Source organism: Protopterus annectens, chromosome 6.part1 (genome assembly GCF_019279795.1).
Source record: "Protopterus annectens isolate FY-2018-M chromosome 6.part1, PAN1.0, whole genome shotgun sequence".
Lineage (NCBI taxonomy): Eukaryota > Metazoa > Chordata > Ceratodontiformes > Protopteridae > Protopterus > Protopterus annectens.
This window is the reverse complement of record NC_056738.1, coordinates 220,334,723-220,350,794: the sequence shown is the minus strand read 5'-3', so window position 1 is coordinate 220,350,794 and position 16,072 is coordinate 220,334,723.

Here is a 16,072-nt window from a genome sequence, read left to right as displayed (position 1 = left end):
CAACAAGTTGGCGTCGCCATGGGTTCACCTTGTGGGGCGAGTGTAGCTAATTCAGTAATGGCTAACTGGGAAGACCTTTTTGTCTTTAACAATTGTAGCTTTAGTGACAGGTTTATTTACTACACCCGCTACCTCAACAACATCTTTATAATAGTAGATGGTGATGCCACAGTCAGTGAACAAATTGCAGACTACTTGAATGCGACTACTAATTTTTTCCAGTTCACATTTACTTTTAACACCACGTCCATTGCCTATTTGGACATTCAGCTGAAGAAAAACATTGAACTTCAGAGACTTACAGCTAGTATTCATAGAAAGAGTACTTATTCAAACTCTTTCTTGCATTATACAAGCTGTCACCCGTACTATCAAAAGCAGGCTGTGGTCAAAGGCCAACTAGTCAGAGCAGCCCGTATTGTCACGCTTAACCAGGATTTCCTTGATGAATGTACTTTTCTTAAAAACATGTTCCTTCATCGAGGATACCCTAACAGCTTGGTCAGCAACATTGTAGAAGTGGTCCAAAAACGTGATAAACGCATTTATAAACCTATTCTAGACGAGGTCCACTTCGACCAACATACTATTCTTAACTTAGATCCATATCCTTCTCAAAGGTCTAAATCCACTTCTGACCCACTTAATGAAAGCTCTATGTTTATAACAACTTATAGTACAAACAGTAGGGATTGTCTTGAGATTTTATACAAAAATTGGGTGGTAATTATGACTAATCAGGGTTTGTGTCAGAAATTAGGGATCAAACCTAAAGTGATTTTCAGGAGAGCAAAAAACTTAAAAGACTTGTTTGAGTGTCAAAGGAGACCTATAAGTAGAGTATTGGGTATGTATAAATGTCAAAGTTGTAATTTTTGCAAGTATATTACAGAATCTAATAGGTTCAAACTTGAAGACTATACTTACAACTTGAAATATAGGGTTAATTGCAACTCAAAAATGGCGGTCTACCTGGCCCAGTGCGAAAGTTGTCTTGCATTTTATGTAGGCAAGATGAAGCGTCGCCTCCGAGACCGCATTTACGAGCATTCTTATGCAATTAGAAAAAATAAACATGACAATGCTCTAGCAAAACACATCTCTCTTTTTCCCAACCACTCCTTCAAATTCATGGTCATCGACCAGGTTATAGCAAGTGAAAGAGGAGGTCCAACAAGTTTTAAATTAGAGGAATTAGAACTGCTTTGGCAGATTAGACTTAATGCCTTTAACGCCCCTGGTCTCAATGAAAACTGCTCAATAAGCAGTATTTTGAAAATCAAGAGTTTATGTAGATGACAACTTTGTTTGTACAGGTCTATTGGTGGTAGATTTTTCATCCTGGTAAAAGCTTGTGTGCTTACTAATTTTTTAGTCTCTTAGTTTTTTATTCACCTAAGCCTTTTATAATGTTATCACTTTCAAATATGTTTAAACACTTGTAATTTTTTTTTTATTGTTTCTTATAGTCAATATTACATAATTACATTTTTGTCTTTAGCTTTTCTGAAGTCAAAGTTATATTAATTTAATAGGCGTGGTTTTGATAAAATAGTTTTAGTAACAAATGCTAACACATCACTTCTTGTTGCTGCTATGAATTTGTGCCTGCCTTTTTAAAAAAAAAATAGCACGTAGTAGTTCATTGCTTAAATGTTTAATTGTTTTTTGCTTGTTGACTGGGTTCTCCTTGTAACTGTGTGTATATATAGCAAGCCTTTTTTAGAAGTAATTGTCTGAAGAAGTCTGTGTCATTAAAGTAGACGAAAAGTGCTTGATTTTAATAAACTTCCTTACATTTTTAGCCGTTTGAAGTATCGTTTTTCCTGCTCCGTTTCAGCAGTGTTGGTTTATTTTCAATCATATACTTAATCCATGGTAAATATTTACTGAAAGTTTATACGCTTCCTTTGGCATGCTCTCTCTTTATTATTACATGTGGTTGCTTTTTTAACAGTTGCTGTTCATTAAGAACATTAATTGCTGTCCTGTCTATGTGTCATAGAAGGATAAAACCTTGACTATCATCCCCAAAAACTGAGTTAAGGCACTGGAAAGACAGAATCAAGGTCCCGCTGGGAGTTATTAGCCATTTACAGTTTGTCCATCATGGGTTGCTTGATTTTATGTAGACGTAATTGGGTTGGTTGGAATGTTATGTTTTGCTGAAATGGGATGGTGTTCCTAAGTGGAAAACAGAGCTAGATCATGGTCAGATAAGGCACTAGGCATGATAATGGATCAGCCCCTACCATGTCCCTTCCTCCCAGTGTTCCCACCAGCAGCAATTCCAATGTCCCATTATTTGCTTCACTCCCTAGTTACCATATAACTGCTCAAACCTGTCAGTGTGCATATTCATTTTTTGTTTACTTCTACAATAGTTACAGATATTTGGATTTACTTTAAATTTTTTATTTCAAATTATATATTACAAACACTGATAGCCATTTGCTAAACAAAACAATACAGTCTCACGATGAAAACAAACTTAGCATGAGTAGCAGTAAACTTCTCTGCTCTTAAAACTCATATTCATTGAAACTGCATTGAATCCCACATTCATAAAAAAGCATCTGGCCAGTGGTAGATTAAGTGTATCTTTGGGCTATTTTTCAAACTACGGGACCACTGCAAGCAATTTTAGGACCAAGCATAAATGCATGTGTTCCTTGATTCACCATCCTTATTGTATTAAATTATATCCTTTGTTTAATACAGCACCACTTGTTAGAGCGAGCTTTAAATCTGTAGTTTTGAACAGTAAAACAAAACATATGAACCAATAATGGCACGCCTATCCATTTTAGTACATTTCAACCATAAAAGGCGACTCAAACTATTGTCATTATAATCCACCAATAAAAGTCAATATGCACAATTTGTGCAGTAGTAAAAGTCATCCACATAATTCCACATTATAGAGATCTATAACTAATGAGGAAGTTGGTGTGGCAAACAACTTTGCATTTCAGTATTTCATTTAATGATTCAGTGCCTGCTGACCTTTTAGAATAAATTGCCTATATGTTATATTGAAAAAAAATGGTGCACTGATGATATGCAATAGAGAATGGCTGACAAACTGACAACAGGTTAATAGTTACTAGGCATCTCATCCAAAGAAGGATAGACTCAGAAATGCAGCACCCCCTCCCCTTATGCTGCACTGTAGTCTCAACAATCAACCTATGGTGGCACAGTGGTGAACCGGTTAGCATTGTTGCCTCACAGAAAGAGGCTTTCCAGTTTGCTTCATGGCTGGGGTGCCTTCTGGGCAGAGTGTGCATATCCTCCCTGCGTCCACATAGGTTTACTTCAGGGGCTCTGGTTTCCTTGCACATCTCCAAAACATGGTGCAGGTGGATCAGACATTTTAAATTGGACCTAGGTTTGAGGTGTGTTCATGCCTCCTGAGAATGGTTTGGCACCAGGCTGACAATTCTAACGCCACTCATTTTGCAGACCAATGATCCACTACAATGACCCCAAACAGGAGCAGAAGAGTCCCATCAATCTATCCAGCCTGTGTGAGAAGAGCACCCACAACTCTCTGCACCAATGACAAGTATGCTACCTGCTGCACCACTGACACTGAACAGTGCAACTAAACTCTGTGACTTGTAACCCTCAATGATTTACAAGAGTAAAGAAAAAAATCAGTTAAAGGAAACCTGGTAGCTGGTGTGAAGGTTTAAAACACTTGCTTGACAAAAATCAAGGTTCAGGGTTTGACTCTGAGCAAAGTCGTTTAACTAGAGAGCCCTCTTGACTGGATTACTTGCCTGCACCTAAATCAAATCACACTCAAAATCACAGATATCTGCTCCATTATCTAATCCCCTGGTTTACATTAGGACATTTGTCCTAGTACTTTCTAAAGCCCTCCTGTGTTTCTTCAAAAAGTATCTCTTAAGGTCCAGAAAACTGCAGGTGGAGATTTGCAAGAATGCCTACGAAGGGAGCATGTTCCCACAGGTTTAAGGACATGGAGATTTCCTACAGGTATTGTTCAAGGCATGGATTTTTACAAAGAGCTTATTGCTATGTTCAATAGCCACGGTTGTGAATTAGTTGAACTCTTAATGAAGGAAAATGACAGGAAACTGACTTTACTTAAAAAAACTATTGATGGTTGTGATGTAACACTTAGGAATGATTTGTGTTTTCCATTTAAAATGGATATATATAGGGCAATTTTTGTTAATGTTGACAAATATTTAGAGGGTTTGGTAAATAAACAAAGTAAAAAAGTTGGACAGGGATAGGAAAGAATATGACGCTGGGAAGGCGTATCCCCTACCCAGTGGGTTTAACAGAGTACAGCAGAGGAATGCAAGGGACAATTTACATGAGGATGAGTATGTCAACCAAGATTTCAGGGGAGAAGCTGTCAATGTTAATTTTGATGCTGCAGTCCCCTTAGAGGTTCCCCTGAGGAGGTCAGAATGCCTCCAGAATCATACGAGCCAATTCACTCAGAACAGGGAGGTGGAGAGCAATGGGAACTACAGGAATTCATTTTCCAGCAGGGGTCGTCCCTACAGGGGACGGGGGAGGGGTGAACAACAGGTGGTGAATGATTTTGATACTCAAATGTTAGCTCACATTGTTACTAACAGGGATGGTGATTTTAAAATATTTAATTTAAGTGATGCCAATGTTGATGTAAAATGGATTGAATTATTTCAAAAAGGGCTTAATTTTGTTCCTTCAAGAATGCCTTCTGTGGAAACTACGCCATTGGAGCTGAAAACCTTTGTGAGAAAACTTAACCTTAAAGTGTACTTTGACAATGAGTTAGGTTCTGCTCATTTGATTCAATGTAAAAAACATAGTACTTTCAACCCCCCCTTGCACCCCACGCTACAGGTTTTTGAAAACCTTTGTGCCCACCAAATTAGAAAACTCATTAAATGTAAAAAACACGATTACAGTACTAATATTACAAGAGAAAAAAGTGACTTACTTAAATACATTAGTGACAATAAGAACATTAGGTTCATGAAACCTGACAAGGGAGGGGGTATTATGGTAATGGAGCAAAGGGTGTACATGGAGAAAATGTTGACACATCTGTATAGTGAAAGCTATGAAGAAACATCACTTAATGAACTCAATTTAGCCTATAGTAACATTGAGATCACATTGAATGATTTGCTTATGGATAATCAGGTCACCATTAGTGAATTCAATTTTTTACAACAGAAATCACCTCAGATACCGACTATTTTCTGTATCCCAAAAATCCAAAAAGATTATTGTTGACCCCCCTCTAAGGCCCATTGATGATGCCAAGGCTTCAAAAACATTTAACCTGGCTAAGTTTGTTGATTTCCATTTACAAAATGTGTTGGAGAAACATCTGCATGTCCTTAAAGACTCATGGGACTGTTTGAGTAAAATAAAGGATAACTGGTATTGTGAACATTTGATTTTAGTTACAATTGATGTTAAGGATTTACTTACTGGCACCCCCCACGATATAGGTAAGCAGTGGTTTTTTGTGTTCTAATACCACCTTGGGTCATAGTAGAATTTTAATGTTTAGAATACTCATGAACTTAATTCTTGAGAACAATTTTATTGAGTTTGATAACTAATTTTTTAAACAGAAAGTAGGCATGGCAATGGGGGCAGCTTGCACCCCATTATTTGCTAATATTGTCTTAACACAATGGGAAACCAACTTTGTCTTCAAAAATGATCTTTTTAAATTTTGTAAATTTTATCGTCGATTTTTGGATGACATCCTTATATTTTGGGAAGGGTCACAAGACAATTTAGAAAGTTTTTTTGATTTTTTGAATAAAAGTACAACCTTCCTGTCCTTTATTATGGAATTGGCTGATGGCACAATCCACTTTTTGGATCTAGAAATTAAAAAGGATAATGTTAACAAATGTTTTAATTCGACCAGTTACAGAAAACCCACCTTCTCTAATACTCTTTTACATTTTGACAGTTGTCATCCCCTTCACCAGAAGAAAGCATTGGTGAAGGGGCAGTGTGTGAGGTTAGCAAGGATGGTGAGTAATTTTGGACAATTTATTGGGGAAATTGAGATATTGAAGACCATGTTATCAAGAAGGGGGTGCCCAGAAGTATTCATTGAACCCATACTGCAGGAAGTTATTAAGAAAAGAATTGATGGGTACTTTGTTCTATTATTGAGAACTAATATACAAATGACAGGCACGCATAATATTGATAGTGGTGTCAGCAACCGAGACCCCACGGTAACTGACATGGGCTTTAACAGGGCCATGATCTTAATGTTTAGTCCCATATTTAGAGACATTAAGGAGGTCATAAACATTAATTGGTGAATTTTAATGGACAGCGATGAGCATAAGAAAAATATGGGACACAAGCCAATGGTGATCTACAAAAGAAGTTCGAATATCAAAAATATCCTGGAAAGGAACACGTATCAATGTGGGATAATGTGGGCACTGTTCCCAATGTTGTCACATCATGGAAACAGATGCAGTTCACATTGAAGGCTACGGAGAAGTTAAATTGACACAAAAGTTCAATTGTTCTACCAAATGTTTAGTGTATATAGCTATTTGCCAACAATGTACTAGGTTCTATATTTTTAAAACAAAAAATGCTCTTTACAAGCGAATATATCAACATATGTATAATATACGAAAAGTCAATTTGAACAATGCCGTGGCTAGGCATGTGTTTAAATGTAGAGGACACTTTTTTAGATTTTCAGGTTTGGAACAGATTGTTGATAAACACATGAGGGGAGGGCCAAGAGATATGTGGTTGGAATACAGGGAGTAGGTATGGCAACTTCGGGTCAATGCCACAAACAACTCAGGTCTTAATGTGACCTTGTCTATTTCTTGTTACCTTAAACTAAAATCGGAGTTTCATTTGTGACCACTTATTATTATTTATTTATATTTTCCCTAATTAACCAGCAATATTAATAACTTTATATTTCATCAAGAATTGAATTTTGTTATTTGTAACTTAGATGCGTTGTCCTTTAGGGTATTTAGATATATTATGTATGTATTTATTTATTTATGTATCTATTCATTGTCATTCCTAAGTGTAGTAGTTTTTCATCTAATTTAGTACATTTTTTAAGGCTTTACAAGTAGTTGATGTTACTATTTATATTTGCATGCTTATTTATTAATAATGTACTCATTTATTCACATCATTTATTGGGATAAGTTTTAATTTTGGGTACTACGTACCACCATTTTAATATTAATGTAATAAATGTTGTTTTGTCAGTAGTTTTTTTTTTATAACAAACTACAACATCATTAGTACTGTATTTAAATTCATTTATTAAGGGGAGTGGCTATCGTGACTAGGTAAAGTGTATTTAAGCTTCTACAAGCTCATTAAATGTGTTTCTGATGAAGTCTGAGGCTTAAGGCCGACGAAAGCGGTAAAACTAATAAATTGGTTGCTGTGATATATTGGTTGTTGAGCCTGCATCTATTTTGGATATAGTTTGCTGAATTTGGTGCTTCAGGGTCCAGTGTTTACTGAAATATTCTGGCTTGCTTTATTTACAGAAAAGTTTATATATTTTTTATCAAAATACTCAAGCCAACACAGCCCCCCACCCCAGCCAACACATGCCCTAGGCAGATGCATACATCACCTAGTGCTGGATGCATCTCTGGTGGAGGAGAAAGGAGAACACATGTGTGGGCTTCTCCAAGACTAGCAGCATTAAATGATAGCTCTGGTCACCAAGGAGAGGATTTATTGAAAAAGTCTTGCCATCAGATGACAGCCCAGCCTCAGTGTCATACTGATCTCACAGTGGGAAGCAAACAGGTCTGTAAACTGTCAACTGGATCATGGAATGAATGGCCAAAGGGCTCCCAGAAGGGTCCATGAACAAATAGGCTGGCTTTTGCCTCATGAGGAGTGAAAGGGATCATTCAGGTTGGAGGGAGGGTCTTGAGTCTACTCAGTTGTGGGACACATTACCATTTTTTCTAAAAAAGAAATGATATTTGGTCTAGACAGTCTACTCAAAAACATATGTACCACTGAACTGTATATTACCAAGTAACAGCATTTTTTGTTGCCTTTGCTTGTGTTTCCCTGTTGATTTTTAGGCATAGTGATTTATGATGAGCTTAAGAAGCCTATCCTTACATTCCCATGGTAGATATTTGTCATTGAATTTTGCATATGAAAAATCCAGAGATGGACTGAACAAGGATATGTTGGGACATTTACGTTTCCTCTATCCGTGAAGGACAGGGCTGCTAAACCTGGGATGGATTAGTGGTTACTTATCCATTCATTCAAATTACTTTTACATGGAATAAAATAAGTACTTTGTTTTATGTGGAGTGGAAGAAGGATTCATTGAAGTTGTATTTTCTGTGAAACATACCTTTCACTCCAACATATTTTAATTATTTTGCAAAAGAAATTGAGATCCCTTATATGGGAGTCTATCATATCACTGGATTTGTAAATGTATAATAAGTCTGACAGAATACTGTCTGTTGAAGCTATATACGCTAGTCACAGGTCACATAACATGTAGCTTATGTGAGATGGTCTGCAGAGTTTCTGTGATCTAGGCCCTTGTTTTGTTTAGTGAGAAAATACATACATACAAAAATGTACATTATACTCAATGACTGGCATTCTAAGTGCTGGGTACAGTGGAATATTTACATCCCTGGAAGTGGACCCAATGCCTTTAGATATAAGCTGTGCAATGAACAGTGTGCTATCTATATGATAGCTACAGAGGGGATTATGCCTGCTGAAGGATACAGTCTATGCTTCTTGGGATTTACTTTTTGTCCATGGTTCTGATACCAGCTAATTGTTTGAGAAGACCCCTCTTGGAAGACCTTGGTTTCATCTGGGGAGTTTACGATAGCACTAGGTTTGCTGTCATTTTCACAACTGGTCAGCCATAAACCTTTAATAGCAGCTTTGATCTCCAAAAGTAAATGTCGAAGAGAAGAAGCCCGAAAGACTGAACCTCAAGATACTCTGTTAGTAATAAGTCTTTTGTTGGAGGTAGAAATACGTACCCTAACTTCCTGAGTTTTATTTTATGAGACAGTCTGCTGTCCAATGAGTTACATAGGGTTGGACATTTAGCTTGGGAAGTTTATCTATGATACCTTAGTATGAGATGGTTTAGAATGCTTTTGTGAGGTCTAGAGTTATAGAGTGTACAATTTTTCCCCTCAACCAGTGCTTCAGCAGCATTTTCAAAAAGTTGACCAAGTTAAGTAAGCTGACCGGACTATGAAGAAATTGAACTGGGTTCACTCAAGAGTCTGTAAGTTACCTATATCCTTCTTTATTAATTCAATAATGATCCTTTTCACAGCCTTACAGATGGGACTGGTCAGGCTTATGGGTCTATAAATAAACAGCTCCACTGAAACCCCATCTATGTGCAAGTGAATGATTTCTGGTGTCATACCTTTCAAAAGTGCAAGAAATCTGGACAAAGTCAAAAATAGTGGGAAGCAAATGTCAAAATTAGGGACAGATTTTAAATATTGCTGTTATAAATGTGTAAAGTTACTAGAATATTTGTTTTTGTATTAGCAGAGATTTTCTTTCTGAAGGATATGGAGTTTGAAATGCAAATGTATTTTGTTGTTTGGTGAACTGAATCCTCAGTAATTTGCCAGAAAACAAAAATATGAGGCAAAAATCTGGAAATTTTTGGAAAATTTGGAGAGCTGTGAGGTATGGTCAATACATACCATTAATCTGACACACAGCCTATTTTGAAGCTGATATTTAATATCTTCTGTATGGGAATGGAAGAGAAATGTTTTGGCTTACTAGCAGGCATCCTAGTATTTTATCTGACCCCAGAGATAATAGAGATCTTGGTCATAGATAGCACCTTGAAAACATGTTCTTAGGAGACTTTGTTTTTTTGGAGGTGTAAAGTTGTGGGTATACAATATCAGAATATTGGAGGAGGCTTATGTTTAAGCTAAATTTCTCCACTAGTAGATTGGCTATGTGTTCTGTGTCCAAGTATGCAGTACCATTTACTATTAGATCTGCACAGAGCTTGGTATTGTTTCTGAGATTTTTGACATAATTAAAGAAGTCTTTCTGGTTTTCCCCTCACCTGCATGACTATTTTTACATCATATCTGACCTTGGTTGATTTGATTAGGGTTCAGAGTTCCTTGCTTAGTTCAGCAAGAGCATTGTTGGTGTTTTGAGAGCTAGGTTTATTTTTGTATGCGATTAGCTTTTTTCATTTTATTATTTATTTTGTTTGTATTTGTGTTCTACCATAGAGATTTATTTATTTTTTTATTTGGCATAGAATTTGCATAGTATATGCTTTAGCCAGGTTTGTTTAATTGTTTTCATCTATTGACAGGTAGTCCAACTGGGCAGAGATATTTTTTAGACAATGCTCAAGAAAAAAATCTCCAGACATACATACAAAATATGTCATGTTCTAGTTTCAATAAGTGACTAATAAAACATAGAATGAAGAAGCAGTAGTAATCAAGGATGCATTGCCATGCCATACATACGATGAAAGTAAATAATCTGGAAATTATACAAAAAGTGGGTGTAGGTTGTAATTGTATTTGCTGTGTTTGCTGTGTCAGAAACGTTTGACGAGATTTGGGAAATATACTAAATCTGAAGGTGCTGTGTCTTAGGTGTATTTCACTTATATATAGCAATACCACAGTTAATTTATACAGTCACCATGTTGTCAGGGTGCAGTAAATGAACCCCTTTGCATTTGTTCCTATAATAAGCAAACTTTAGAGTCATTGCTTTACGCAATCCTTTGCTGTTTGTTTCTCAGTGCCTCTAAGATAATTATTTAAGGCCTTATATATGTAGTAAGAAGCAAAATAAAGTTGCAGAGAAGTTGGTAGAAGTAAACTCAAAATGTGCTTACCTTATTCAGGTATCTGTTCATCTTCTCACTCATCTCCATTCTTTTTCATCTCCTCTTCCTTCCACTCCCTTCTGCCCTTTTATCTAAAATTTCCTATCATCTAATATCCAGCAAGCTTTTTTTGAGAACTGTAAATAGTGTGCCTAATTGTAAATAATGTATATTTTGCATTCCCCTGTATTTAAACATTCATGTCATATTTTATCCCAGAGCTGTAAGTGTGTGAGCATATATATGAACAACTAGCTTGTACTACCAAACATTATGTTATGTTGGTTATGAAAATACATTTAATGTTAACTTTTATTTATTGCTTTCTCCCTACAGAGGGAATGAACATGGTGTAGTGATGTAAGTAATCTACCCCAAGTAACCAACTAAATTAAATATAACAATGTATTTTTATGTGAAGGAACAAATCCTATGCATTAATGCCACTCTGCTCATAATGTTGTCTTCCAGACACATGACTCTGACTCTTTTTAGTGTTGTTACAATTGTCTGCAACTGAGAGGAATTGTTATACTCCATTATATGTCCTCATAAAAAATGTTCTGTATTTTCAGGTATATCATTTATTCCCATCTCCCAGCCTATCAGGACCTGTTTTAAAACTACTTGTCCAATGCCCATTGTACTGTCATGATGTGCCTAAAGATTCACAATCATATTATTTTATTTTTTGTTTTTTTGCAGGGGAACTGTATGCCATCTGATGTACTTTATTTGCACCATCTAACAAGGGTAATTTATTGCTGATGTGCCTGTATTTGCTTTACCTCAATATTCTCCATCTTTTACAGACCTTAATATTTAACCTTGCTTGCCTACATAATGTTTGTTTTGTGTCCCCATCCTATCAGTGATGCATACTGTTACCTCATTCCATGAAAATATCATACTTTTTTATGATTAATTATCCCTTTTGTCAATGCTGATCCATCATGGAAGGGGGTGGACAGAAGACAACTAGAGCTCATCTGCCCTTCATCCTACATGGTGGAATTTTTCTTTATACTATATAAATGTCAGTGTTTTGTGGATGACAAAGCTTCCATTCATGTTTATACAGCCAGTCATCCTGGCTAGAGTGTCGTGCACTCTTTTGAAAACACAGTAAGCCTGATGAACTTGACCATAGTTAAGCAGCCTGTCAATCAACCCACTTTAATAGGCCTAAGGTCATCAGGCCAAATATTATTCAGAAAACAAATTTAATAAAAGCAGTTAAATGGATTAAAAATACTTAAACAAATGTAAAATGATTGAACAAAACATTATAAGGGGCAATCTTATATCTACCTCAATGAACTGTGCAAAGTGAATAGAACATTATATGTCAGGACTATCAATGTAGGCATACAGCAGTAAGCATAACTATATGACATGTTTCATTTAAGCATTTGTTGAAGATAATTATGTCTTTGCCACATCCAGTCTTCTATCAGCCCTTGCGATTTCCACTATGATCTTTATTAAAATAACCTTTTTAATTACTGTGAGATAGTGTTACTTAACAGGCAAAGGAACAGCAGCATAGTTTCTCACAGATTTTTTCTTTGATCAACATTTTTTTAAAAATTACATTGAAGTACTTTTATTCAATGTGGGCACTATTCAGTGTGTAGATCACAAAGACAGAGTTCAGTGATAACATTAATACATATGAACTATTGCTGACTGTATCCTGCTCTATTTTGCAGCAATGTCTTCTCAATGACCTTGACAACTTTGATATGATCCTGAGCTCTGAAGTCAGTAACTTGAGTAACCTCATATGATCTTGTCTGCTTAATTACTATTGGATAATGTTATTTTCTGAATATATTTTTTGAATTCTGTATTCTTGTCTACATATAAATACATTGTCTAACAGGTAGGACTATCATGATCTTCAACTTTTTAACATTGGCTGCGACTTTGATGACCACATTTTTTGTCTTCTTTTACATCTTTCTTGTGTTATACTAGGATCTCCTGAAATGTATACCCTCAGTTTTAATTTGGCTAGTTAGTTTAGCCAATCACAACAAGCAGATCTTCCTCAAACTACATTAAAAAAAAAAAACAGATAAGACAAGATAAGACAAAATCACTATACAGAGCTACAAGTAAAACATAACCCCCAAAAATTCTGAGCAGCTGTCAACCAGGTATTACAACCAGGTAAACCCACTACCCCTCCCCCCAATGTCAGAGGAGATAATATAGAGATAACTACTCAATTTAACAACTACTTCACCTCTTCCATGCTTAACCTAACTAGCAGCAGCCAGACCTGCACTCCCCCACAACCAATCAGCAACCCAAACTCATACCTCCTATTCACTCTCAAACCAGTTCCTACCAGCACAATATACAAGTACCTCATTAAAGTAAAACCCACCACCTTGGCAATTGACAAACTCCCTGCAGAGTTCCTCAAAATTGTCACAAGCACTATAGCTTATCCTAGCTCGATACTTATCAACCAGTCTATCAATGAGCATACAATTCCTGCCCTTTGTCAAACATCCTACATAATACTATTGCACAAAAGTGGTCCCTCAACCAAACTTACCAACTAAGCACAGGGAGGACACGGAATTAGTAACAATGACCTGAAAACATTTCAGCAAGAACCTACACTACCATTATATCTATTATTCACTAAGTCATATAAATATGGGGAGATTCCTCAAGATTGGAGACATGTGCTTATTAAGCCTGTCTTTAAGGGAAAGGGGAGTAGGACAAATCCAGAATTATATAGACCCTTAAGTCTACTTTCATGTTTTGGAAAATTAATGGAGAAGGTAATATTGGATAAGTTATTGTCAGAACTGGATAGGTTGGGACTAGAAACCATATATCAGCATGCATATGTTGAAAATAGATCTATTATCACCTGTAACATGATGTTCTATAACAATATAATAACAGCTATGAATGAAAAATTATGCTGTGATGTAATTTATATAGACTTGACTTCATCATTTGACAGGGTCATACAGAAAACACTGATCAATAAATTAGTACAACTAGGTATTCATGTACTCTTAATAAGATGGATAGCTGCATGACTTACAAATAGGATATGGCAAGTATCATACAGCAACTGGACAGGTGAAATCTTTGGTTACAGTCAGGGTGTCCTACAGGGCTCGGACCTAGGCCCTTACTTGTTTAGATTGCATCTTTCAGACCTAACTTTTTCATCTGAGGTGTTCTACAGTCTATACACAGACGAACTGAGATTAGGTAAACAGATTACAAGTGTTACAGATAAGGCATGTCTGCAAAATAGCTTGACCAAACTGACTATTGGGGCACAGGAGAATAATATGCTGATAAATACATCAAAAACTAAGCATATGAGAGACATAAACCGAAATGTGAATATTTAATACAGCACACAGTGATTGAAACTGTAGACCCATTTAAAGACCTGGATATATGGGTAGATTCAGATATGAGTTTTTCTAATCATGTCAACCAATTGGTTAATGACAGTTATAGAACTATAGGTTGTATAAAAGATTTATAAAGTCTAGGAAATTAAAAATAATAAAGTCATTGTTTGTTAGTTACATTAGTCCTAAACTTGAGTATGGAATAACAATATGGAAACCTTATAAGAAGACAAGCATGAGTAAACTGGAAAGAGTACAGTGGAAATATACCAAGGGCATTCATGGATGTGAAAATCTAAGTTATTATGAAAGACTAAGATATTTGAACTTGTACAGTGTCTCTTACAGATATCTAAGAAGAGATCTTATTCAGTTATATAGGGTATTTAGGGACCTCTACCTCTGGAAATGTTTGGAGTTATCAAAAAGTACTAGAGAATCATCAGACAACCTGTGTAGACTATTCTATAAGAATGAGACGTATACTAATTGGTTCTCTGACAGAGTAGTTGATGCATGGAACAGACTACCAAATTACATTAAAGTAAACACTAGTTTAGATATTTTTAAGAACAGCCTGGACACTTATTATGGGAACAAGTATTTTGGTATATTGGCAAGCTAGAAAGGCATTTATGCCCGTGCTTGAAATATTTGTATGTATGTATGTATGTATGTATGTATGTCTGTATGTATAACTACTGCCCCATAGCATTCTTATCCCCTTATCAAAAATCATTGAAAAATGTATCCATTCTCAGCTGATGAAACATTTAGTTACAAATAGTCTCCTCACTAACACTCAATGTGGCTTTCACCCATCCCATAACACCACCACAGCACTCATATCCTTCACCAACACTGTCAATCAATACAGGAACCAAGAAAAACTAGTGTGTGCCATCTTCTTCAATCTAGTCAAAGCATTTTATATAGTATCCCACAGCAATCTACTTACTGTTCTAGCGGAACCCAGCCTAAACAACCCCTCCTTGCTCTGGTTTCAAGACTACCTATCCAACCACCAATAAGCAGTTAAGTGGCATAATTCCCTCTCTCCCCTTCTCCCAGTAACAGTAGCTGTACCACAATGATCCATTCTGGGACCCCTTCTATTTAATGTCTTTACAAACACCCCCCACACCACCATCCAGCAAATAGTCCATTATGCAGATGATACTACACTGATCTGCTCAGCCCCCACACTCCAAACACTCCAAACTAAAACTCAAGAGGCCTTCTCCGATATTGAAATCTGGTTTAAAAACTCACAGCTAATACTTAACCCTAAAAAGACTCAACTTATGCTTTTCCACCCTACCAAAACTATTGACTCTTCTGCTCTTTTTTCTATGAGTTCTGCCAATAACACCCAAATCTCACCTGTATCACAAACTAAACTTCTTGGTGTAATTGTTTGTTTGTGTCTTTCGGCTTTTCCCAGTTAGGAGTCACCACAGCGGAACTCCGGTCCGCTAATGATTGGCAGTTGATTTTTACGTACCAGCTTGCCAGGCCTGATGCACAACCTTCAACGAAGGTACGCCCATTCATGCATGTCTCCACGCAGAAGACGCTGTAGCTGAGAATCGAACTGGACAGCATCTTACTGTGAGGTGACAATGCTATTGCAGCACCACCACCACGGGTTAAACTTCTTGTTGTAATACTTGACCAAAACCTAAAGTCCACCAAACATATAGTACAAACCATATCCAAAGTCCATAAAAAACCTGGAACCCTATACCGCTGCAAAAAC